The following is a 24,428-nucleotide window of genomic DNA, read 5'->3' on the forward strand; positions in this document are numbered from 1 at the left end:
ATGAAGTTTGAATTTTTAATTTTCACATTAATATTTGTTGCCAGTTCCCTTACATTAGATGGGCAAGAAGAATTATTCTGAAACCAAACCAAGCCAAACAGAAACCAAGAAAACTTATGTTTTATGATTGTGCTAAGAACCTTTACACTGAGATAGAGACAAATATCCTGGGCCAGTATCTAGCCCTGATTATTATTATTATTATTTTAAATCATATTTTTATGTCATTCTATCAGTAACTCAACACAGGTATGTGTGTGAATAAGGAGATTGTATTGTTCTTTTGATAAAGGGACAATTTGTAAATCTTCTCCTGCTCCTAAAATCATTTACTCCTTTTGGGTATTTATTATTTCTACTTTCTGAAAAAACATATGAATGCTAATCTCTTTCCAATGTTGTACTAACTTTGCCAGGATGGAAAAAGGGTTAAATCAAAGAAAGGTTAAATTTAACATTTGTTAAATAAGCATCAGATTAGATATGGTGGCACAGGGGATGAGCTGACTGGTAGGTATCCCATTGCTTCTGCTTTTATTCAGGTCTTGTTCCTAATGTATGGCCAATAGTGGCAGTAAGACTGAATCTCCTTTTCAGCATTTTCTGGTGGCGGTGGTGGGGGAATCTGGGAGGGAGTTGGTCCCTCTTATGATCAGACTGTTAAGGTTGGTCGACATTTACAGAGGAAATGAAAAGTTCAGAAAGGGAAGGTTCTGGTGGCCGGAAAAGATGGGAAGGAAGCTCATACCATATCAGTCTATATATTTGCCTCTCTCTGTAGTTTTGCTCTTCTACCTTTATCTAAAATGTATGAAGAATTACTTGGGGCAGAATATTGATAGGTCTATTTTCTAAATTGATTATTTTGTAATGCTAAGGCTTAAAAAGTAATTAAGGTTGACAAGGGGCTGGTGGAAAAGGATATATTTGTTTGTAAGCTCTTTTCTTCAAGCTTCCCTATTCTTTTCATTTTAGAAAATATCATGATAAATATTTTCCTGCACACTTAATTTTTTGTTATTTAAATGTTGTCACTATTAACATATAAAATATTTTATTTCAAATTTCATTAATTATGAATGAATATTAATTTGAAGAGGGGCTTAACTGAAATTCACCTTTATGTTTTCAATGAAAATTTTGCTAAGAAAATTAATAGTAAGTGAAATTTCAATGGCATATCTACCTAATTAGGCAAAATAATTATTTTCAGCCTAAAAGTTTAGAAACACTCTAAACTTAATATAGTATAATTGCTATTTATGAAATAAGTATATAAATTAGATTTCAGGTACTTCAATAATTTAATTAAAATTATTTTTATCTATTCATTCAAGTAGGACTGTAATGTTGAGTAGCTCAGTTAATGTAAACAACTGGATAATAAAGCCATACACTTAAAATTATACTATATTTATAATTAGATATATAATAATGGACACTTTTCATTAGATAAGATAGTTTTTTTACAATTAATAAAAACTTGATGAAGTTTTACAGTACCAGTTTTTCAAAAGACAGTAAAGGACAAGGAAGATTTGGAAACACATCAGTTTATTCTTTCGTTAACTCCTTACAGTTAAAAAGATTACATTAGAAGTTACTTCTACATGCTGAAGTATAATATTGGCAAAATATTTTAAAGTATCCTTAGAGATTACAGTATTGCTCATGTAAGTAATTGCTGGAAGTGTGGGTACTTTGATTATTTTTAATAGAAAACACTGCACAGTATAAACATAGTATCAATGCTGCAGTAGTACAAAAACAGTATAATAGTACAAAATAGTATTAATTCATCTTGCGGCATTGATTGAGTCACTAAGCATCTCTGAGTCTCAATTTTCTAATCCAAAATGTGAAGAATTTGGACTGAATGATCTGTAGGGTTACTTGTAATTCTAAAGTAATCTATATCTATAATATTACTATCACATAGCCTCAAAGAACATCAGTGTCATGTAATTTTTAAGGGTGTATTTATTTAAAACAGCAAGACTTCTGGGATATGAGTTTATTCATAAGGTTAGTTTATTAGATCAAAACATTTCATTTTGAGGAGATTGCTGAGATTGCATGATTGTTACTATTCAAGGAAAAGCTACTTTATTCCCTGGCAGAGGGAATGATATGCTATCTGGAAGTTTCATTCTGTTGCTGGCACTCACATTTTAGGGACACCTGGAGAAAGCAAAGTGGCTTTTTCATATTGGTTGTAGTTGGTACTGATGGTACCAAAGGATGTAATCAGTTATTTGGAGTGAGATGTTCAATACTTTCCTTCCTGCATGCAACATTTAAAAAACCTTGCTTGGAAGAGAAGTTTATTTTTCATACAGGAGCTGGTGATCCTTTTGAAATGGAATTATCTTCTTGTTGTCATGGCAACATAGGATTCCATGTTCCTGCTTTCTACAATGTGTATTTCTCTGAGTCTGATTGTAAGTGTTTTATTCATTGGTGGCAGTGTGTGGTACTGGCATCAAGAAAACAGATCAGTCAGATGACATCTATAGTGCCTATCAACTTTGTTTTTTGGTTTTTTATTGAAGCATAGTTGACATACATTATTATGTTAGTCTCGGATGTACAACACAGTGATTCGACATTTATATACATTATGAAATGATCACCACAGTAAGTCTAGTAACCATCTGTCACCATAGAAAATTTTACAATATTATTGACTATATTCCCTATGCTGTATATTTATATCCCCGTGACTTATTTATTTTATAGCTAGAAGTTTGCACCTCTTAATCCCCTTCACCTATTTTGCCCAATCCCCCACTTCCCTCCCCTCTGGTAACCACCAGTTCTCTGTATCTATGAGTCTGTTTCTGTTTTGTTTTGTTTGTTCATTTGTTTTGTTTTTTAGATTCCACATATGAGTGAAATCATACAGTATTTGTCTTCCTCTAACTTATTTCACCTAGCATAATACCTCTAGGTCTATCCATATTGTTGCAAATGGCACGATTTCATTCTTTTTTATGGCTGAGTGATATTCCTTGTGTGTGTGTGTGTGTGTGTATATATATATATATATATATATATATATATATATATATCCCCCCCAACTTCTTTATGGTATATAGAAGTGTCCGTCTATCGATGGACACTTAGGTTGCTTCCATATCTTGGCTATTGTAAATAATGTTTCAATTAACATAGGATACATATATCTTTTCAAATTAGTGTTTGTGTTTTCTTCAGATGAATATCCAGAAGTGCAATTGCTGGATCATATGGTACTACTATTTTTAATTTTGGGGGGAATCTCCATACTGGTTTTTTTTTTTTTTATTTTGTGAGGAAGATTAGCCCTGAGGTAACATCCCTTGCCAATCCTCCTCTTTTTGCTGGGGAAGATTGGCCCTGGGCTAACATCCATGCCCATCTTTCCTTTACTTCACACGGGATGCCTGCCACTGCATGGCTTGGTAAGTGGTGCATTGGTGTGCGCCTGGCAAGATACTGAATGACTCCAGGTGAATAGCTTCATATATATGCATATGAATTTAATATGCATACAAATCTCCTGGGAATATTGTTACAATGAAAATTTTGATTCCATAAATCTGGGACACACAGGGGAACTTTTAGATGACGGAATCATTCTGACAGTACTGTGGCGGAGAATAAATGATTCTATGCATTTGTCAAAGCCCACAAAACTGTGTAGCACAGAGTGTATGTAATACGTGCAAGTTTAAAAAAAAATCAACCCATGTGACTGAGTATCCCAGGATGGAATGCAAACTGTGACAAATGAATCTAACATTATTATAAATTTATGATATCACCATACTGAAGGGGGTTGGGGGGCAGAAGCTAACTTGAGTAACTTTGGAAAACGGGTGTTTTGACTAGAAACTGTAAGGCTAAATATAATAGGAACTGTACACTGTATGTAAACACTGTATTCTAGTTGGTAAATTTGTTTCTTCTGTGAGAATAGCCTAGAAATTCTGCAACTGCTTTACCCATATGCTGAGGGTGAAGAGTATGGATGGTAGGTAGAGGATGGTGGGAACCAGGTTTCTCTGTTGGAGATAGAAATTATAAAGGAGCAAGAAAGGAAGGTTAGGATGAATCCTGTAGTTCAGGATTATAGCTGGAGACATCAGTACAAACTCAAGTTTACCTTAATATGTATACAGATGGACAGACACAGAAAGAACTACAGATATGCCGATATACGTGGTTTACTATATATACATATGTTACTAGCTCTGTCTGCTTTGTCTGCTGAGAGGGCCTAGAAGTAGTGACACCTGAGTAGGAATGAGCATACCCCGCACCCAAATCTGCTTTCTAATACCCTTTTCTCCAATAAAAGGGACCAGAGCTCTTTGGAGAAATGAGTGACTCGAGGGCAAAAGAATGGGAATGTGTCAAAAGGACACAGAAGCCAACTCGACAGAAAGCTCACAATGGGCAAGGCTAGAACAATTTGAGCAACAAAATAAATTCATTGGATTATAGCCCAAAGTATAAAATACATATACATAAGTCCATGCTTATATAAATGAATGAGTGACTAAACGGGGGAGAAATGACTTCTCTACAGAAGAATTCCATTATAATATATGTAGACACTCCCTCCCAGCAGGAGATGAACTTAATTTCCACTCCCTCCACCCCCTTGAGAGTGAGCCAGACACAGTCACTTGCTTCCAAAGAATACAGCACGGAAAGGGAAAAACAAACAGTAACTTTACAGCGGAGAAACCTGGCAAATACTACCTTGGCCAAGTGATGGACGTTATCATCAACAGTAATGTCACGTGGATATTATGCTCCCCATACGATGTGACTGGAAGAACACTTCATCTCTGTGATATTCGTGCTAAAAACTGATAACCCTAGTTGATCCTAACAAAAATATCAGACTAATCCAAACTGGGGGACATTCTACAGGACACCTAGCCAGTACTTCTGATGACTGTTAAGGAAATCAAACAAAGGCTAAGAAACTCTCACAGAACAGAGGACACTGGAGAGAGCTGACAGTTAAACATAACATGGTACCCTGGGTTGAATCCTGGAATAGAAAGAGAGCATTAATGGAAAAGTCAATGAAATCCAAGTGAAGTTTGAAATTTATTTATTTTTTGGTGAGAAAGATTAGCCCTGAGCTAACATCTGCTGCCAATCCTCCTCTTTTTGCTGAGGAAGACTGGCCCTGGGCTAACATCTGTGCCCATCTTCCTCCATTTTCTGTGGGACACTTGCCACAGCACGGCTTGATAAGTGGTGCATACGTCTGCGCCCAGGATCCGAACCTGCGAACCCTGGGCCGCGGAAGGACAGCATGTGAACTTAACCACTACACCACCAGGCTGGCCCCAATAGCTTTTTTTTTATTTTATTTTTTTTAATGGTTATAAATCTGGTTTCTCCTTCTAGAGAATGGGACTCATAATACTGTGAACATCACAGGAGTTTTGTGAGGATGAACTGTGATACATTCACATAATGCACCATGCCTGGCTCAGTCAGAGTTAAGAGCTCAATGATTATTGGTTGCATTATTGTTTCTAGAGCAATGAAATGTACCCAGCCTCTTGATGGCAGGGCCTATGACACTGTTCTTTGGGAGTTCCCAGAAAATAAAAACGATGTATAACAACATCAGTAACAAAAAAAGCGGCAAGGTGCTGAATGAACCGCTTCATATATATGCGTATGAATTTCATATGAATACGAATTACTGGAGAATCTTGTTAAAATGAAGATTCTGATTCAGAAGGTCTGGGGTAGGGGCCAAGGTTTTACATTTTGAACAAGCTCCCAAGCGACGCCAATGCTGCTGGTCCAAGGACCGAAATTTGGGCTGCAACTTTTCTATTTCTGCATGTTTTTAAATTTTCCTTAAAAAAATACAAAAAAGTTTTCTCCATCTATTCTTTATCTCTTCATCACAAAAAATACTCTTATTTTTAAACCCAACTATATCATATGTAACCCACCAGTCGTCAAGATCTTAAATAAGCAACTATTTCAACAGTACAGTCTTCCCCGCTTATATGCAGTTTTGCCTTCCACAGTTTCAGTTACCTGCAGTCAACTGTGGTCTGAAAATATTAAATAGAAAATTCCCAACTTCGTAAGTTTTAAATTTCGTGCTGTTCTGAGTAGCATGATGAAATCTCGCTCCATCCCACCTGGGACGTGAATCATCCCTTTGTCCAGCGTATCCACGCTGCATAAGCTACCTGCCCATTAGTCACTTAGTAGCTATCTCAGTTATCAGATTGACTATCGCAGTATCACAGTGCTTGTGTTCTAACAACCATGGACATCATCTGCTTATGACATCCAACCATCAACATCATCATGGCTCAATGATCCTCCTCATGTATTGTCAGAAGGTCAATATTAACCTAGCGCTACATCACAATGCCTAGATCATTCACCTCACTTCATCTCAACATGTAGGCATTGTATCATCTCACATCCTCACAAGAGGAAGGGTGAGTACAGTACAATAAGGTATCTTGAGAGAGAGAGAGACCACATTCACAGAACTATTTTTACAGTATATGGTTATAATGGTTCTATTTTATTATTGTTGTTGTTAATCTCTTACTGTGCCTAATTTATAAATTAGACTTTATCACAGGTATGAATGCATAGGAAAGAATATAGTATATACAGGGTTCTGTATTATCCGCAGTTTCAGGCATCCACTTGGGGTCTTGTAACACATCCCCCGTGGATGAGGGGAGGCTACTGTATAAAAAAGGGGTAACTACACATTAATGTTTGCCCCCACATTATCTCATACCTATGTAGATAAAAGTAATGTCTTGCAAAGTCAAGTCATATACAATTCTCTTAGCCTTATCAGTTAAAAAAGCCTAAATACTTTACAGTAACCTAGATTAACCACAATCCTAGGAAATTATGTGAAAATTTTAATTAGGTAAATTCTGCTTGGAAACAGAGTATCCTATTATTAAGGCTCCTGCTTAACGATTTATTGAGTTTTCAAAGGATAAGAAGCGATCTTAGATGATCTTAGATTTAGTAGCATATACAGGATATTTGAGAGAAAAAACAGGAAAAGATGAAGAAAGCACATACTGAACTGAGAAATAGAGAATAACAAAAATGAGATGTAAAAGAGTCATACTTTCCTGCAATTAATGACATCACAGAAAATTTTAAAAACCAGTTTCCTTAACTCAATGATTTCTAGCCATTCTGGCTTTGTGATTTCACACTTTCCCATCCTCCTTAAAATGTTTCTTAACACAAACTTTGGAAATTTAAAAAATGACATTTTTTTTAAAACTCTGAGATAACTGCAAAATAAGCTCAGCAAACACCATTTTAACTGGTATTGACTTTAAAAACTGTTCAAATTTATTTAGTGAAAGAAACTAACTGATTTTGATGGCAAGAAATCTTTCTGGTATGTGTATACATAAATACAATGTTTCCAAACACAGTATACCATAGTAGAATTCAACAGGACACTAACAGATCCATGGTGCAAACCGTGCCCTGTGTTCAAATTAACTCTGAATCGGTTTTCCTTAAATGTCACAGGTCATTGAGGCTCTAGGGCTTCTCAAAGCCTCTAAAAAGCCTTTAAAACTCTGAATTTCTAAAAAGGAGGTTTTCATTGAGAACATTTCCAGTGATCATAGTCCCTATTCACTGCCTACCCAGAACACTTTACAAGTTGAGATCCAAAGATTCTTGAACCATAAAATGATAATTAAAATATTTTCTATAAGCCAAGGCAATTGAAGTGTTACAGTCCACAAAGCTCCATTGCCAGCTAGAGATTAATTCTAAATGGTTGAGACCATTACAGCACATCACTAACAACCTTCCTCACCCTGTAAGAATTTTTCAAGAGCATAATAGATAGAGACTAATTAAAGTCATTCAAATAAATTCTCAAATTTACATGGACAAACATATTATTAAAAATTTAATCTACAGGCAAGCAGAGAAATTCTTCTGAGTATTAAGCATGTATCAATCATCCAAAAATGAGCAAAATATGATAATATATTTCTGGTCTTTACCCATAAATCTAGTCCTGGAGTAAATCATCATTCAAGATAATTTTAAAATAAAAAATATCTACCCAGGATTTGAAAAATTTGGTTGCAAATAACAACACATCCACACAGTGAGGAACTGATGCTCTGAAATCTTCCAATAGTATCTTCAGAAAGCTTAACTTCAGTTACATAATAAACTTTGTGCTGAGTTGAAACTGACGTACAGGTGCATCCTGACCCAGATTTCTTAATAAAAAAGTTTCAAAACTGTCCGTTATAGCACAGCCCAAGACACATTTTCCTATGTATTCTTCTTCCCTTCAGTCAATGGTTATAGAGAGCTTTCTACATGGAAAGAATCAAAAAACCATTTTTTTTAGTAGAAAGCTAATTATACCAACCAAAAATGCTAAATGACTTCTTAAGTCTATTTCATTTCATAAGCTTCATTTTCATAAAGGAAAAAAGAAACGCTACAGCAAAAATACATTTAAAAATTCTAGCCAATAAAAATCAAATTTTACTTTAAAAACTATTTACAGTGTATATTAATTTTAAAAGGAGAGCATATTTCTCTTCTCATCACTCTATATTAACATTCATAGTTACTGAAACTTTTGTTGTTTGCAAGAAAATCCCTATGTCTGCAAAGTTCACCTCCTCACTCTTTTAACTAACTAGGCACAATCTCCCTTCTCTGTACTGCCCTGTTATAAAAGCTTTGGGGAGGGGGTCTCAGGGTTAGTAACAATGACAGTAGAGCAAAGGAAAAGGATAGCATAACAGCAGTAAGGAAGAAAATGAAAGCAAAATAGAAGCAGGTCTTCCTCCTCCTGATAAACAAACACCAAGGCAGTTGAAAGAATTAGATAACTCGACAATCATACTTCTCAGAAGCACATACCTTGTATGGTAGAAATGGTGACTCAGAATAATTACAGAATATGCTTTGCAATTATTTTAAATGAGTATGCATTATAAAAGACTCCTGTAAGTAAATTTGCTTTCACAGGGTTTAACTTTTTTCAACTATACCATCTAATTTGACTTACTACTCACCTTTGCTTTAGATATGGCAGTAAAATATATAAAAGATTACTCGAAGAGGTAAGCGGTCAGAACATAACAGCACGCGATCTCTCCGCATACTCAACAAGAGGATTTACTCTCAAGAGGCTTACTTCCTATTTTCCAGGTAGTTTTGTTCCTGTGTCTCCTCTAGGTATTTCTACCTATCAACCATTTCACTGCTCACTAATGAATAAGACAATGCGGGACAATGTGACTCTCCTATTCACTTACTATAGTCAATACACCTGTAGAGATCTGAATCAAAACTGAGATTCAAAAGTCTTCTAATTTACCTCTCAACTCTGGTGATTCATAAAGTTTTAGATAACAGAGTTTGACTAGAATCACCAGAAACTCTGTTATCTAAAATTTTATTACACATTGTAAAAGTGATAGGATGAAACTTCAAAATCATTTAGTTCAACTCAATTACTTTACAGTTGAGAAATCATTCAGAGAACTAGTTAGATGGTGTCAACTCAGGTTTTGTAACTCCAGACCAACACGTGTTCTGCTAAATCATGCTGCTTTCTGTAACTACTCCTTCTTCTCTATGATGTTCTTGTTACCCAAACAGTGCACCTGTGAAAGCTGATAAACTCAAGTATTCCTAGAATGACCAGAAAATCCCAAGTCTCAGGTCAAATACATATACCACTGCTTCATTTTCTACCCCAACATTTTTTCTGAAACCCTCCTAACTGCCAAAACTTTCTTGTTTCTTGTCCATCACATTTCTCTATCACTATAATTAATGTTTTAGTTATCTAGTACCCTATGTTACATAAAACATAATGCTAATCATAATAAGCAAATATTGAGTGCTCATTATATCAGGAACTATATTAAGACCTTGAGATGTAGCATCTCACTTAATCCTCAACTTCAAATAAGATAAATAATACCGTAATCCCCATTTCAAAACTGCAAAAATCAAAGCCTCAGAGGTTAATTTTTTCTTTTTCTCTCTCTTTTTTTTTTTTTTGCTGAGGAAGATTGGCCCTGAGCTAAGATGTGTTGCCAATCTTCCTCTTTGGCTTGAGGAAGATTCACCCTGAGCTAACATCTGTGCCAGTCTTCCTCTATTTTGTATGTGGGTCACCGCCACAGCATGGCCACCAATGAGTGATGTAGGTCGGTGCCCAGGAACTGAACCCGGGCCACTGAAGCAGAGCACACCAAACTTAACCACTAGGCCATGGGGCTGGCCCCAGAGGTTAAATAGTTTGTCCTAATTCACAGAGCTAACCAGAAGTAGAACCAGGATAAGTAACCAGGCAGTCTCACTCCAATGTCCATATTCCTGATCTCTACATACAATAAGTATATATAACTACATGGACTTTATTATTAATATGCAGATAACTCAAAATTTGGGGGCTACAGAAGAATTTAAAGAGTCTTTGTATTTGAAGAGGCTTCTTTCACATTAAAATAGCTTAATATGGCTTATTCCCATAAACTATATCTTCCTTAAAAAGACATGGCCCAAGTAAGAACTCTTAACTCACTCATATATAATTAAAACTCAAATTAAAGAAAATAGGAGGAAAAAAGAGTTGCAACAATACTTTAACAAATATCCAGATCAGCATTGTCCAAAAGAACTTTTTGTAGTGATAGTAATGTTTTCTATCTGCACCGTCCATCATGGTAGCCACTAGCCACATGGGACTATTCAGCATTTGAAATGTGTCTAGTGTGATTGAATAACTGAATTTTGAATACTGTGTAATTTTAATTAATTTACATTTAAACAGCCACATGTGGCTAGTGGCTACTATATTGGACAGCACAGGTAGAAGATAAAATGCCAGAAAAAGATGAGGAAAGAAATTCTTATTGCCTTTATTTAGAGAGTGCACTAACAGTCAAATCAATTTAAATCTCTTTTCCTACTTGTTCTAGCTTCAGTTATTAACCCAAACAATATATACCTCCAAGGAGATTTAAGTAACCCAAACTTCTATACTTAAATTCTTCTTTGTGTATCTCAAAGGAAAAAAATAATTAAAACCTGTATTATCAACAAAGCTCTTTATATTAGAAACTTTTTACTGTTTGGATACCTAAGAGGAAGAATTTGAACCTGAAAACTGCCATCTACTAAGAAAACTAAAAAGAGTCACACAAGTTTTCCATTCTCTTCATAATAAATACTTGATAATAAAGTGCTTACCTTGATTCTCCACTACTGTTTCTAACACTTTCTTCATCACTGTGTCCATTCATTGTAAATATCAAGAAGTTTTAAAATAAAACATAAATCTTCCCAGTTTAAAAGATGAATATAAATACTGACTCCTCCTCGAATACCAAAAATTCACAGACGAATTTTCTTCAACATTCACAGGTTTCCTGGGACCCTTTTTGATTCACCTAAAGAAAACATATTAAGAAAATAAGAAAACTTCCTGTAGAGAAAAAGATAAGTCTATTTAGAACTTATACAAATCTACCTAGGCCAATCAGAAATACCTAGGCTTCCATTAACTACATTCCTGACTACTTACTAGAATTTACAGCACACCAGTGCTTATTTTTGACAGAAGAAATCAGAATATCTGCTGAGTAATAAAACTTTTAGACTAACTGCAGCTGTGTAGATACATATATACACATTATGGATAACTAGCTAACTAAAGAAAAACGGTAATATATAACATATACATACATTCCAAGAATAGAAAACGGAGTCTTATTAGATACTTTGTCAAACCAAGTAAGGGGGGAAAAGGTTACCTTTAATCAAACACTAATTCATATCACCAAGAACTTCATACATTTGAATGAGGCAAAGTTTTGAAAATACTCACATAAGAACAGAAGAATAAAAGTATCATACAATCTTCGCAAAAACTGTACAGATCAAAATAAACGTGTACTTTCACAGGTGAGCCGACAGTGGAATGATAAAATTTAAATAATATTTATCCAGGTTGCACTTGCGGAGATTCCATTAAAAAAAAAAAAAGGTAATGGAATATACACTATGATTTTTTAAGTAACGGGTTTGGGGCAGAAATCACGGACCAAGACACAGCATTCCCACCTTTCAAGATTTCAGCACAACACTGGAGAGTCACCTACAAGCCATCCACGAATAAACAAAGGAGATCTCTGGCAGGGGAGGGAGAGGAAGAAGCGGGGGAAGGAGACGTCAGATCCTTCCCCAGCCAGAAAGGACCGAGACAGCCGACTGAGAGCAGAGCTGTCCTCCGACCTCAGCAAAGAGAATTCAGTCCTACGATGATTTCCATTCCAAAAAAAAAGAGGAGGAAAACAGGCTGTTGCCAACTTCATCACAGCAAACTCTACATCTAGATCGAGATTTTAATTCTCCAGAGACTAAGGTCCAGTAGACTCTTTGCAAGAACTGGTTATCCAAAAAGTAACTCTTCCACGCAACATTTATTCCTCATGTTAAAGATTAATTCCAACCCCTCAAAGAGCTTTACTGTTCAACAAGTCTTAAAAATCTAGGGACTCTAACAAACCGCCTCTTTCCCGAAAGTCTCTCTGCGTTGAGAAAGTTCACTCCTCTGTTCGTTTTCCTTTCCACCTTCCTTTCGCTCCTCAAAACGGCTTTCTCTGGACATTCTAACTTCCTTTTCCCCCTCATCTGCCTTCCCCGAGTCAGTCCTCTTTCTGAGGCCCTGCTCACAGCCCTGAGTGCTGCAGCTCCAGGCGCACGCAGCTCTCTCCAGCCTTTCCCGCGTCTCAACAATGAAGTCAAACCTCCCCAACCCTCCTCCCCTGTGCCCGGTCCTTCAACAGCTGCTCTGCTCCTGCTGAGTTTCCGAAGCGGGGCTCGAAAGGAGGCTGGAAGCCTTCCTCCTCCCGCCTCCGTCCATCGCAGCTTCGCTCCAGTCAGTCTCCCGGCCGGACGCACACTCCCACCCCCGTCCCTCCCAGGGCCTCCCTCCCGGTCCCCGAGTCTCTCTTCCCGCCTCACACTTTCCGCCGCCCCGCTCCGTGCCCTCCCGGGCTCGCCTGGGCCGCCGCCCCTCCCCCTCGCCGCCGCCCCCCACGTGCCGGGAGGCCGGGTCGCGGCGGGGGCGACGCGCCGGCCAAGCGCTCGCCGCTCGTGCCCCGCGGCTCTGCCCTCGCGGCCCCGCCGCGCCCACGCCGAGGAGGCCCGGGCTCCGCCGCCCGCCGGCGCTAGGACGCGCTCCGCGGAGGCCCCCGCGCGCCACTCACGCGCCCCCCCGCGCGCCCAGCCCGGCCGCCGCCGCCGCCGCCCTCGCAGAGCCGCCCCGGCCTTCGTCCGGCGCCCCCGCCCCCGCCCGGCCTCCCCGCCACATCCTGACCCGCCCGCCGCCCCCTTTCTTACCGGCGGCCGTGCAGGCTTCGCGGGGGCGGAGGGAGCCCACTCAGGTCTCCGCCGCCGGGTGAGTCCTCGGGCTCCGGGCGTCTCGGGGGAAGCAGGAGTCCGGGAGGGGGAGGGGGAGGGGAAGCCCCGGCCCGCGGCTCCCACGCGCGACCCCCTGAGAGCGGATCCAACAATCCATTGCACCAACGGCGAGGGCAACAAGAGCGAGAAGGAACGAGCCGTCGAGCCGTCGTCGTCGCCGCAGCCACGTGCGCGCTCCCGCTCCCGCCGCTTATCGGCTCCCGGCAGCCGCCATAATGCCGAGAGCAAGCGCAGCCGCCGCCGCCGCCCTCGCAGAGCCGCCCCGGCCTTCGCCCGGCTCCCCCGCCCCCCGCCCGGCCTCCCCGCCACATCCTGACCCGCCCGCCGCCCCCTTTCTTACCGGCGGCCGTGCAGGCTTCGCGGGGGCGGAGGGAGCCCACTCAGGTCTCCGCCGCCGGGTGAGTCCTCGGGCTCCGGGCGTCTCGGGGGAAGCAGGAGTCCGGGAGGGGGAGGGGGAGGGGAAGCCCCGGCCCGCGGCTCCCACGCGCGACCCCCTGAGAGCGGATCCAACAATCCATTGCACCAACGGCGAGGGCAACAAGAGCGAGAAGGAACGAGCCGTCGAGCCGTCGTCGTCGCCGCAGCCACGTGCGCGCTCCCGCTCCCGCCGCTTATCGGCTCCCGGCAGCCGCCATAATGCCGAGAGCAAGCGCAGCCGCCGCCGCCGCCCTCGCAGAGCCGCCCCGGCCTTCGCCCGGCTCCCCCGCCCCCGCCCGGCCTCCCCGCCACATCCTGACCCGCCCGCCGCCCCCTTTCTTACCGGCGGCCGTGCAGGCTTCGCGGGGGCGGAGGGAGCCCACTCAGGTCTCCGCCGCCGGGTGAGTCCTCGGGCTCCGGGTCTCGGGGGAAGCAGGAGTCCGTGAGGGGGAGGGGGAAGCCCCGGCCCGCGGCTCCCACGCGCGATCCCTGCGGAGCGGATCCGACAATCCATTGCACCAACGGCGAGGGCAACAAGAGGGAGAAGGAACGAGCCGTGGAGCCGTCGTCGTCGCCGCAGCCACGCGCGCGCTCCCGCTCCCGCCGCTTATGGGCTCCCGGCAGCCGCCATAACGCCCAGAGAGCAAGCGCAGCCGTCTCCGTCGTAGCCGCCGCCGCCTCCCGCGCGAGGTAAGCTCCCTGCTCGCTCCCCTTCCCCACTGGGCGCGAGGAGGGATTTGTTGCTGCAACTGGATTCAAGGTCAGGAGGAGGAGGGAAGCTGTGCATACAATGGAATGGGATGGAGCTGATTGATGACATCCATTTGAAAGGTAATATGTTTGGAGATGAGTAGGTGTGGAGATCATTGGTGTAGGACTTACTGAGTTTCTGATGCCTTTGAGTCATCCAAGAGGCTTTTGGATAGAAGTCTAGAGCTGAGAAGTAAGATCTAGACTGAAAACTAACTGTTAAGTATGTAGGGAGAAATTAAAGTCTTGAGTATACATGAAATAGACTTAGCAGACAACCTAGGAGTGTGCAATGAAGAATTTAAATTAATTTTTGGCTAGGTAGAGGAAGATGAGCTGGCTAAGGAGTTGCAGATATCGGATGGGTGTTGTGCAATGGAAGACAAAGGCATAAATGATTCAAGGAAGGAGTGGTGAGTAGTGTCCAATGCTGTTGAGAAGTCACGTGAACTAAGGCCTGAATAATATCCATTAGATTTAGTAACATAAGGGTCATTTACCTTAGCAAGAACTATTTTGTTGGAATAATAGGACCAGAAGCCAGATTGGAGTGGGATGTGATAAATGAAGAAATGGAATCAGTGAGTCTAAATTTCTCTCTCAGACAGTTTGACTTTGACTTGAGAGTGAATATGAATTGTTCTGTTTGTTTTTTTGGGGGGGGGCTTGTGGATTTTTGTTTGTTTAGGTGACAGATTTAAGGTGTTTCAAAGACAATGGGAAATATCCCTTTGAAAGAGAGGTTGAATATATTAGAGTTAGCTGTAAGAATTAACACATATACCTTTTTTTTCCCCAATCGGGAACTGAACACTAGATATCACTGTTTATAATTATGGGCTATAGACACTTAATTGGTGTAGCTTGAGAATTTCTGTGAGTCTTTTACTCCCCAGATACATGCCTCATGCTCTACTAATGTTTGAAAAGTCTTGGTAGAAATCTATTTGAAAGCATATATTCCTGGGAAGAGTAATATGTTAAGAAGGCAGTTCTCAGCTGTGCCGAAGTTTAGAATTACCTAAGGAGCTTTAAAATAAAAATGCTCAAGGGGCCGGCCTGGTGGTGTAATGGTTAAGTTCGCGCAGTCTGCCTTGGTGGCCTGGGGTTCGCAGGTTCAGGTCCTGGCTGCGGACCTATGCACTGCTCATCAAGTCATGCTGTGGTGGCAAACCATGTACAAAAATAGGGGAAGATGGGCGCAGCTGTTAGCTCAGGGCTAATCTTCCTTAGCAAAAAGAGGAAGATTGGCAGCAGATGTTAGCTCAGAGCTAATCTTCTTCACCAAAAAAAAGAAAAAGAAAAATGCTCAAGACTTACCTTAAGAGATTTCATCCCATTGTTCTAAGGTGGGGCCTTGGCATATGCGTTCTTTCAAAGCTCCCCTTTTAAAAAGATGATTCTAATGTGCCATTAGTATTGAAAAACTATGGACATCATTGTATTAACACTGCATTGACTCATGACATTTGGTTTAGATGAAGTGTGGAGAGGCCAGAATATTTATTTAGAAAATAGTGGTTATTAACAGGGCAGTGGTGGGTGGAGATTTTGCACCTCAGGGGATATTTGGCAAGAATCGGGAAACATTTGTGGTTGTCACAATGAATTGGGTGGGGGCTGCTACTGACATGTATTGGGCAGAGGCCGGGGATACTGCTAAAGATCCTACAATGCACTGGACAGCCCCCCACAACAGAGAATTATCTGGCCCAAAATGACAATAATGCCATTGTTGAGAAACCCGGCTATAAAGGATGGCAAACTAGGTAGTATCTTTTAGTGAAATCTCAGTGGGTGGGGGTTGTGGTTTGGTAAGGGTGCTAATGAATGAGGAGGATCTATTCTATGTAACAACTTAGCCTAAAACTAAGCCTTGCTTGTAACCAGCAACAAAAGAGCCTCAAATAAAGATGGAGCTTGCTGACAGAAGAAACAGCTTTCATAGCTGAAAAGTGTTTGCCTCTGGGAAACAGGGACCAGAGATGGAGAGAAGAGAGATGGAGAGAAGAGAGACAAGGCACAGGACTTTTTAACTGTTAGCCTTTCAAAACTATTTGATTTCTTAATGAACTTTAATTATTTAGACTTTTTCAAAACGAACCTAATGGAGATTAGAATTTTAAATTGAGTCCATTTTAAAAAATTATTTCTTTAATTACTGTTTTAATACAAGCAACTTAAAAATTAAAACATGTGGTGTTCTAGATGTAAAGAATGGTAATAGAGGAGTGGGATACATAGATAGATTTAAAAGGAAAGGCAGGTTCTTAAAGGACAAGACGTTTGAAGTTAAGTTTTTGTTGTTTTAAGTGACTAATGGCTAGTATCTTTAAATGTAGGTACTATGAAAGTATTGAACAACCAAAAAAGTACTGGATGCTTGTTTTTTAAGATAGGTTTCTTAAAATAAAATAGACCTTTTATACATAAGGTTATCATAGCCCATTTCCGAGTGATAAGAATATCATTTTTTTCTTTTTCTTAGATTAATATTGATAGTACGCTTTCTCTGAATAATATTATGGCCCTGTGTTCCACTTGTAAAATATTTCCCTGTTTCAATGTGAAGCAAATTTATTACTCCCGAATAGATTTTCACAGTCCTCTTATGTTCACTCTGCATAAAATTCCAGATAAATGTTTGATACTTTGCTCTTCTTACTACAAATTTCATTTGGCATCTTTTCTCATCCAGATTTCAAATGTCATCTGACATATATTTTAGTAGAGTGCTTCAGTATCTTCCACAACCACTTAATTTTTATACAGGATAAATAGTTGGAGACACATTGAGTACTTTTCTCACTATACAAAAATGCCCATGTGAGGGAAAGTGGTGGCTGAAACCCAGCTTGTGTCCACTCGCTGTGTAGTCTGCTAGGAAGAAAGGGCACATATTGTAATTCACACAAAGTTTCTATATGTATTAGTGGTGACCAAGGTTGGAGAGGAAAATAACAACAACAATAGGGGAAGGTCGTAGAATATGTGATCAATTTCAACTAAGATTTTTGGAGCACCCACTGAGTGTTAGGCACTGAGATCACAGAAATGAGGAAATCAATGGGCCTACAATGAGCACGGTGACCATAGGCCTGTTTACACAGAACTACCCCAGTTTGTATGTGTTTTCCCATTGTCCCATCTGGTTAGTGTCCCCTTTCATTCTCAAATGTGTACCAGTTTGGACAGCAAATTATGTAGTCACCCTAAAAAGAAGGAAAAATTCATTCTAGTCTGAGTGGCAAGGTCATGGGTAAGTGAAAGAGCATGATCTCCTCTGGTTCGGCATGACAGGAGGGTTGGTGGGGGAAATGGCACGAGGTAGATATATGACTGAAAAGATAGGGAGTCTGAGGTGGTGAAGGGCCTTATACACCACTTTTAAGGAGTTTTTATTTGTCTTGAAGGCAGTGGGGACTGATGGTGGTTTGGGAGCAGGGAAATGATAAGATCAGATCTGTTTAACGTTGACAAGAACAAAAGAGCAAAAGTACATTTCTCTACCATCGCCGCCCCCCCCGCCCCAGTAGACACATACAAACACACAGGGCTGGGGAGAAGGAGAGGAGAATCTTGTCCTTTCTGAGTGTAAACACTTACAACTGAGCTCCATTTAATCTTAAATCCACTATAACTCCTTAGAATGAAGGACCGACCCTCCCCATTCCATCTCTAAAACACACTGCTGTCGTTGGTATGCGGAATCTCTAACAGCTTACAGCTGGCAAGCTACTCTAGCGCAACATACATTTTTGCTCCTGTGAGTTGAATTGTATATTTTAAGAGATGATGTGTTTGTTCTTAAGCCTGTTAATTCTAGTTGTACTTGTTATTGCAATTATGTAATTGAAAAAAATTATGTAAATTGATGAACTAAGAAGGTAAACAGTTTTTTCTGTGAAAATTTTGTGGAATGCTTTTGAAAAACTGAAAGATAACTAGCTAAAAATATTCAGATAAATGAGGTGTGGATGAGACAACTGTAAAAAAAAAAAAAAAAAAGAAAGAAAAAAACAAAGAAAGAAAGAAGGAGAGCCAGCCCTGATGGTCTAGTGGTTAAAGTTCAGTGCGCTCCCCTTCGACAGCCTGGGTTCAGTTCCCCGGGGGGGAATCAGACCACTTGTCTGTCAGTAGCCACGCTGTGGTGGTGGCTTACACAGAAAAACTAGAAGGACTTACCACTACAGTATACAACTATGTACTGGGGCTTTGGGAGAGGGGGAAAAAAAAAGAGGATTGGCGACAGATGTTAGCTCAGGATGAATCTTTCCCAGCAAAAAAAAAAAAAGAAAGAAAAGAAAGAAAGAAAATAGCATAAACATCCAGAAGGTTCTGTGCTCAGTTTGCTTTACCCCAAATTGTGAGACTGAAGCCATAGTAATATGCTCTACTAAAGAGACAGGTTGAGTCTGACACCTGCAATCAGGGCTATTACTTGGTTGGGCTTGCAGTAGTCTAGGGTCATTCTCCAGAATTCATCCAGTTTTTGCAGGGGGCAGAGAGGTGAATTAAATGGAGATATGATAGGGACCATGTATTAGGGTTCTCCAGAGAAACAGAACCAATAGGGTATATATAAAAAGAAATTTATTACAAGGAACTGGCTCCTGCAGTTATAGAGACTGAGAAGTCCAAAGATCTATGGTCAGTAAGCTGGAGACCCAGGAGAGCCTATGGTATAGTTTCAGTCCCAGTCTAAAGACTTGAGAACCAGGAGAGCTGATGGTATAAGTTCCGGTCCACGTCAGAGTCCAAAGGCAGAAGACTGACGTCCCCGCTTGAAGACAAGAGGAGAAAGCAAATTCTCCCTTACTCAGCCTTTTTGTTCTATTCAGGCCTTCAACAGAGTGGATGAGGCCCACCCACCTTGGGGAGGACAGTCTGCTCAGTCTACCAATTCAAATATTAATCTCATCCAGAAACTCTCTCACAGACACACCCAAAGTGTTTAACCAAATGTCCAGGCACCCTGTGGCCCAGTCAAGTTGACACAGAAAATTAACCATCACAGACCTCCACCCAGGCATTCTTGTGATCCTTAAGAGTGGCGCTAATCTCTGCCATGCACACCCAAAATATGATACATTGTTTTTGGTTTATTTTGTCTGAAGCAGGCTGGGTATCAATTTCCAAGACTTCTACTTGGCCTTCCCCACTGTAACAGCTCTTACTTCAGGAGCTAAAACCCAAAGTGGGGATTACTCCAACTGCCAAGTATGTTACTCACAGTTGTAACCTTCAGGGACTGAGGAAATGACCACTAGGTGTTTCCATGGACCCAGTGTACCTACTCTGAGCCAGGATTTGGCCATTTATTGCCTGGCTTCTGTATGTTCCTACTCTTAATGAGGAGACCAAGATGATAATCTGGGTCTCTAAGTATCAATGTCAACTCAGATCCTGTGTCTAATTTTTCCTGAAATGTCTAGATATTCCCCCTTTCTCAGTGTGCAGTCACCTGAGAAAATGGTGTAGGTCCCTTTGAGGAAGGACTAGAAGAATTATTACAGTATATACTTGCCATAGAGTTGTGGGGTCCTTTCCTCCAGGACTTGGCCACCTTTATAGTCAGTAGGTTCTGGGTCTGAAAATTGACTCAGATCTGGAAACTGGACAAGAGATCGTGACACTTTTTATTGTAGTGACCACCCTCATCCACTCTTGCTTTCTTTGATTACGTATATTAGGTAGTACCTTTATTCCCTGCCCATTTATTTTTCCCCTAGGAGCACTGGGTTCTATAAAACATCTCCACAACTCTTTCTAGGTCAAGCTCCCTTGGCTATCACTCTGATTTTGCCAGTCATTCTGATAGTTGTGACTACTCTGACTTCTGGCATTAAGTTCTGCCTCCTGGATCTACTATGCTTCTGGGCCCCATCATTCCCATTGCTATTAATAAGCCAAGCTCTGTGATAGCATCTCCTACTGTGAGCCCTGGCCCTCAGAGGTGAACTGTCACTGAACTTCGTGCTGAGGGTGGTGTCTCTTTTACCAGGATGTCTCTCTTACTGAGGGCCTTGGTGAATGATGTATCCTCTGGCCCCTCCCATAATCTTCCCTAAGGGCTTCTGGCCTCACATAATATATGCACTCCAGCCTGCCCACTCCCCTTGAGGTTTTTAATCCCGCCCTCCACTGACTGCCATGGCAATTTAAGCATTTCAAGATCTCTCAGCACAGGCTATTACTTTCTCCAGACTTCTAGGAACCATCCTAACGGGGAGTTTGCGCCTGGGGCCTGCCATGGTGTTACATCCCATATCTCAAGAGTGCCTCCAAGTCAATAAGCTCACCATTATCCAATCTTATATGCTAGGTCTCTTGACTAGGCACCCTCAAAATCCAGTCCTAAAAACTTCCCTTTTTCCTGCCAATATATGTTGACTCATTCTGGCAGCTTCTTTGGGGTATAGATCAGGCCTAGCACATTCCCATGTAGATTATGCTGTGACTTAACCCTAGTTATTGGCGTGACTGCCATGAGAGGAGGTGGGATAAGTTTCTGAGAGGGCTCTCTGTTGCTTTATTCAGAAGCACTCGCTGCAGTGGCTTTCTGTGTGGGAGGAGTGTTAGCTTTTAGTAAGAAAGGTGGGCAACCTTTGTAGGCTCTCAGTGTTCAGAGGGGTCTCAGGAGCCAGAATCTTTGCGGGCATCCATCCAGCTGTCCCCATCCCATGCGTCGGTGTCCCAAGTTTTCCAACAAGTTACCTATCTTTGGCTTCAATTTTTTTTTTTTTTTTGTGAGGGAGATCGGCCCTGAGCTAACATCCGTGCTAATCCTCGTTTTTGCTGGGGAAGACCAGCTCTGAGCTAACATCTATTGCCAATCCTCCTCCTTTTTTTCCCTTCCTCAAAGCCCCAGTAGATAGTTGTATGTCATAGTTGCACATCCTTCTAGTTGCTGTATGTGGGACGCGGCCTCAGCATGGCCGGAGAAGCGGTGCATCGGTGCGCGCCCTGGATCCGAACCCGGGCCGCCCGTAGCGGAGCACGCACACTTAACCACTAAGCCACCAGGCCGGCCTGGCTGCAGTTGTTTTTGAAGCTTCTTGATAATGAAGTTCTGAGTCTGGTAGTCAAGCTTTTTCAGTTTCCCAGGGCAGGAGTGAAGGGCGTCTATGGCAGCTGCTCAGCAAGCCGTCTGGCCTGCTTTAGTAGCTTCACAGCTAGTGAAGTAGAGAGTTTCCACTTGTTTGTTAACTGCTCTCAGGTTTAACCGTCTAACCTAATGGCCAGCCAATCATAGCTTGTATCCATTGTTCATACACGTACACACACTTTTGAACTGCCTGTATTTTGCCCCACATAGGGCATTCCTCTGCATCAGAATAATCTCCCAAGTCACAATTGGTGAAAGTTTTAGTAACCGGGCCCCCACATTCTACCAGGGACTATCCATGCCCCAAATGCCACACGTGATGAGGTTCATTGACAGTGGGACAGTTCTGATCTAGTTCTCCAAACCCTATCTCACTTCCTGCTTTCTCAGCATATTCCATTTTCCTCATTGTCTAAATTTGTCTCTGGTCAGGAACCAAGAATTATTCCAACAGTACCTGGTTTTTCTGGCAAAAGTAAGGAATGTTCACGTTATAATTTGAAAACTCTGACTTCTACTACATGAAAATCAAATTGAACAGAAACCTGGCACATAGTAGGCGTTCAATAAATAGTTGTCCCTTGTGACTATGATAAAAAACACTGAATTATATACTTTAAAAGAGTGAAGTTTATGGTAAGTGAGTTATATCTCAATTAAAAAAAAGTTGTTGAATGAATGAAATAGTTGTATTTTGAGTGTAGAAGTATGGGAATTCATGTTGCAATTTTAAAATGCTGTTTTCTGATGCTCAGAATAAAACAACAACAACAACCAAAGATATAGAATAAAAACAAAGGAAATTTAAATCAAATACCTAATAGCACCATTAGTTGTCAAGAGACATTAAAGATATTTGGGATACGTCATTGAACTTTGAGATTTGGGCAAGCATATAATAGAAATTTTCTTGCTGCTTTTTTGGAGGCAAAATAATAACTAGATTAGCTCTGCTGCTTTATGGCATTTAAAAATGTTTTTATTCTTTTAAGCACCACACTTACGTTTAATGACATGAATTGATGATGCCTCATATGTTGCATATTATTTCCTTGGGTCAATTTCTTAATGCAGTGATAGCCATGGGCTTTCTCATAACTGTAAAAATGTGCAATGTTTGATCAAACTCACATGAATGTGTTATTTTAACATATTTCCTCCTTTCTGAGTAAATGGATATTTGTTGGACAGGGTGGTAGGAATCTTATCAGTTAGTTTAAAATAAAAACCCTTTGTATTTGGTTTATTTCTTCTCCTCACCATATAATTAACAGGAGAGGGCAGTCATAGACTACTTTCAGGAATTCTATAGCTTATATATATTTCAGAGGCAAAATCCTGTAATTCTACTTTAAAAACACTTCCTTCAGTAACATGTGCTACATGCTGTTTGAACTCATTGCTGACGAACCATTTATCCCTCTGATATGTCCCTTAGAGCATGAAGGGTCCTTAGTAATTGTCTAACCTCCTCATTTTACAGATAAGAAAATGAAAACCTGAAGAGCTTACATGATGTATCCAAGATTACCTAGCCACTTGATGGCAGAGTCTGTTTAATTTTGTCCTTAGCCCCGCCACTCCACCCCAACCAACCATTTCTTTAATATATCTGTGAAATGGACACGTTATAAACTTCGTAGTGGATTCAGAAGAGATCTGAAGAAATTTAGGCTTGAATAAGGTCAGGTTTACCCCCTCAGAATTACTTAATACAAAAACAATTCAAAAATCATTAATTTACATTTATTCACAGATAAATATGATACATTCTCCTGATTCCATTACCTAGTTTTAATTAACTATTTTTCTATTAATATGTTAATATTTATATACATCTGAATTCTTTACAAAGAGGACTTGAGACAACCCAGAAATATATAAGCATAAAACTCTTAGGTTTGCCTTGTACGATAGTATTAAGTTTGGATGACCTATAAAAATAATTACTTACGGGGCCGGCCCCGTGGCATAGCAGTTAAGTGCGTGTGCTCTGCTGCTGGCGGCCCAGGTTCGGATCCCGGGCGCGCACTGACGCACAGCTTGTCAGGCCATGCTGTGGTGGCGTCCCATATAAGGTGGAGGGAGATGGGCACGGATGTTAGCCCAAGGCCAGTCTTCCTCAGCAAAAAAAAAAGGAGGATTGGCATGGATGTTAGCTCAGGGCTGATCTTCCTCCCAAAAAAAAAAATATTACTTACAGCACATTATAGAGACATCTATATGTCTGTTAAAATTATTCTTAGCAAGAACTTTGATACGCTTTTAAAATTTCTGGCAAAAATTGTATTTGTTATTATTTAGCTCTAAATAATATGGTGTAGTTCCTGTTCTAGTGCTGCAATATGAGGAAACTGTAAAGATCAGAAGCATAGGAGACACATTTTTATTGACTGTTTCTCTCAGGGAAGAGACGAGCTCCCTCAACCTTGTTTTTCCCACCCAAGTTTATGCTCTCTGCCTCTAGGATATGAGTTGGAAAATTGTTCTTACTAGCAGCTTCAGCAACAACAGCAGGTGCAGTCAGTAAGTTTACCAATATATTTGTTCTATCACCAGAATACCTCTGTCATCAGTAATCATTTTTTTATAATAGGCTACTGAAAAACCAGAGAATCACCAAATACACACACACACACAC

At 40.8% G+C, this 24,428-nt stretch overlaps 1 long non-coding RNA gene across 2 annotated transcripts in view; it reads right to left on the minus strand.

Annotated features, from left to right (window-relative positions):
* The window catches only part of LOC131403156 (uncharacterized), a 33,885-nt gene extending 22,043 nt beyond the window's left edge, over positions 1 to 11,842 (minus strand). Inside the window, exons 1-2 of one of the 2 annotated variants that reach the window (XR_009219242.1) lie at positions 11,773 to 11,842; positions 11,278 to 11,477 (exon numbers count right to left, since the gene is read on the minus strand). This is a non-coding gene — a long non-coding RNA (uncharacterized LOC131403156). The remainder of the gene's footprint in view (positions 1 to 11,277; positions 11,478 to 11,772) is intronic. The other variant, XR_009219241.1, reaches the window with a different exon arrangement.
* Between the last annotated feature and the right edge of the window lie 12,586 nt (positions 11,843 to 24,428).

The sequence above is a fragment of the Diceros bicornis genome, unplaced genomic scaffold, assembly GCF_020826845.1.
Source record: "Diceros bicornis minor isolate mBicDic1 unplaced genomic scaffold, mDicBic1.mat.cur scaffold_55_ctg1, whole genome shotgun sequence".
NCBI classification, from domain to species: domain Eukaryota; kingdom Metazoa; phylum Chordata; class Mammalia; order Perissodactyla; family Rhinocerotidae; genus Diceros; species Diceros bicornis.